This window comes from Plasmopara halstedii (assembly GCF_900000015.1).
Source record: "Plasmopara halstedii genome assembly, contig: Scaffold_2386, whole genome shotgun sequence".
Lineage (NCBI taxonomy): Eukaryota > Oomycota > Peronosporomycetes > Peronosporales > Peronosporaceae > Plasmopara > Plasmopara halstedii.
This window is the reverse complement of record NW_020189293.1, coordinates 2,024,690-2,027,206: the sequence shown is the minus strand read 5'-3', so window position 1 is coordinate 2,027,206 and position 2,517 is coordinate 2,024,690.

Below are 2,517 nucleotides of genomic sequence, written 5' to 3'. Positions count from 1 at the left end.
GGACAAGAAATTGTCACAAAGATTGCGTGCACGATTGCACCGATATTCGTTGAATAACGGTTGCTATACTATAGCACCGATTCAACGGATACACCACGAACTGTGGTTCCTCATAATGAGAATTTGAAATACCGCATCCTCTATGAGGCTCACGACACGCCACTCAGTAGTCATCTCGATCGTGAGAAGCGTTTAATTCTGTGAGTCATCACTATTGGTGGCCCAAGTTGTACAAATGTACGAGCACCTATGTGCGCACGTGTGAGACGGGTCAACGGGTAGAACTCTTTCCAAATGCGGCTGCGCCGCTGTTCAGCTTACCGGTACTCACTGGGTGCTGACAGTCCATGAGTTGGACTTTGTGTTTGGCCTGCCGAAAGATTCGGCGGGCAACACGGGTGTCGTCGCATTCGTCGACCGGTTGAGCAAGATGGCTCATTTGGCGGCGGTGCCAGACGCCATCGGCGGAGTCGGTACAGTAACGCTGTTTGAAGATCGTGTTTTTCGACAACATGGACTCCCAAAGTCGATTGACTCTCATAGCGACCCCCAGGTCACGGGAAACTTCTGGTCGACTTTTTTTGAGGTGCCTGGCACCAAGTTAGATATGTCGATAGCGAATCATCCGCAGACCAATAGTCAAACTGAAAGGGTGAATCGCGTCATCGAAGACGTTCTTCGCAGCGTCTGCGCGGAGACGCCGAGGTGCTGGAGCGCCATGTCGCCACTCGTAGAGTTGATCCACCCTTGCGTCTCGCTGACGCCGCCATCCCATGACTCAGGCTTGGGAGGGTGGAATAGCCGACGGGCTAGCTGATATCAGCCCCCTCACCGTCCGTAAGGAATCTTGTCTACCAGACTGAGTAACCTACGATACGTTCGCGATGCGATGGCTAAAAGCCGAGACCTGCAGAAATAATATGCAGATGAAAAAAGAAGAGGCAATGTGAAAAGCTTTAAGGTCGAGGACCTGGCTTTATTAAATTTAAAAAAACTGCTTACAAATGCAGCCTCTGCTGTCTTAAGGACGTAGCTTCGTTCTCGATTTATCGGACCGTTTATGGTTGTGGCCAAACGGGGCATGGCGTACGCGCTGGACCTTCCGAAACGGATGCGCACCCACCCGGTGTTTTACGTGGGCTTGCTTAAGACGTGACGGGATCCGGCGCAAGTGAACGCGAAAGTGTTTGGGCCGGAGCAAATTCCACGGGCCCGCGGCCACCCAGAAACTGAAAAGCAACTGGTTTTGGGCACGGAGTGCAACAACATCCATTTTTAACGGCGCCAAGCGCTCCACCGTCGCATGCAGCGATGCATTTGTCTGCTCCACGGCTGGGAGTCCCTCCGACAAAGCGCGGTTCTCCTCAGCGCGAGGCAGCCGGCGCACGACGTGCTTTAAATCGTCAAGAGCGTCCGCACAGCGATATGCTACTTCAGCAAGATGCTCAGCGGAGCTCTGATCACGACGGACCTTGTCTTCAAGGGCTCGAAGAGCATCACGAGTCAGCTGTCGACCCGTTCGTCACTGCCCGCCCCGGACCATTCTCGATGAGAACGGTGACGTCCACTATCACGTGAAACGTCTTGTAAGACGACGTCGTCACCAGGGTTAGACCCAATATCTCGTGAAGTGGCGGGAATATCTCGACTCTGAAAACTCGTGGGAGTTTTAGGCGCCACTTCCGCAAGATTGCCCAGTTGCCGTGGACACTTTTGATCGGAACGATCAGGACGTCCCGCGTGATCAGACGCCCCGCACTTCCCGGCAATAGCCAAAGAAATAAAAGGGGCATGAGCTGAGATCAAGCAGTAACCTTGAGCTCTTACGGTCGACTACACAGAGCTCGCGGGAGCATTAGGGGTTGTTAACCCATACATCGCAGGGCGACAATTCGAAGGAAGTCGACGGCGTGCCTCGAGTTTGGCAAACTCAAAGCGGAGGTGTCGCTCCACACGCACGTTCACTTCCCTGTGGCTCAACTGCAGGTTATGCAGTGAGGAAAGTTTCCAGTGCCGTTGCACCCATCGCTAAAAAACGCTTCATCAAATGTAGTGCTTCCGCCAGGGGCGAGAACTACACGTATTGCCGCATTGCGGGTACTCGAGAGCCACCTCGTTGAGCACGTAGACGAGTGCGATAAATGTCTAACGGAGTTTCTTGTGGGACCAAGAATCGAGCTCGAAGAGAGTTTCGTGTGGCACGTTCATCATCCGTTCTGGCCGGGGGCCCGATTATATGGACGCGTAACGATCGAGTTCTTTGCTTCCACAGCGGGGACCGCTGGACAGAAACCAAAATTCACACAGGGGTCATTGACCGGCCGTGAATGGGCACGCTTTAGAGCTGGCTTATCGGCAGCTTCAAGCTGCCGCCTTTTCTTACCTTCGAGGTCACTGGTGATCACTCCACGTGCCTTAATTGACGAGAAGTCAGGGAACGGACATGGGTCCGCAAGACACGAGCAGGGCTCGTATCGCGCCGCGGGCGCAGCTCGTCTTCCTCGTCATCCCATGCGG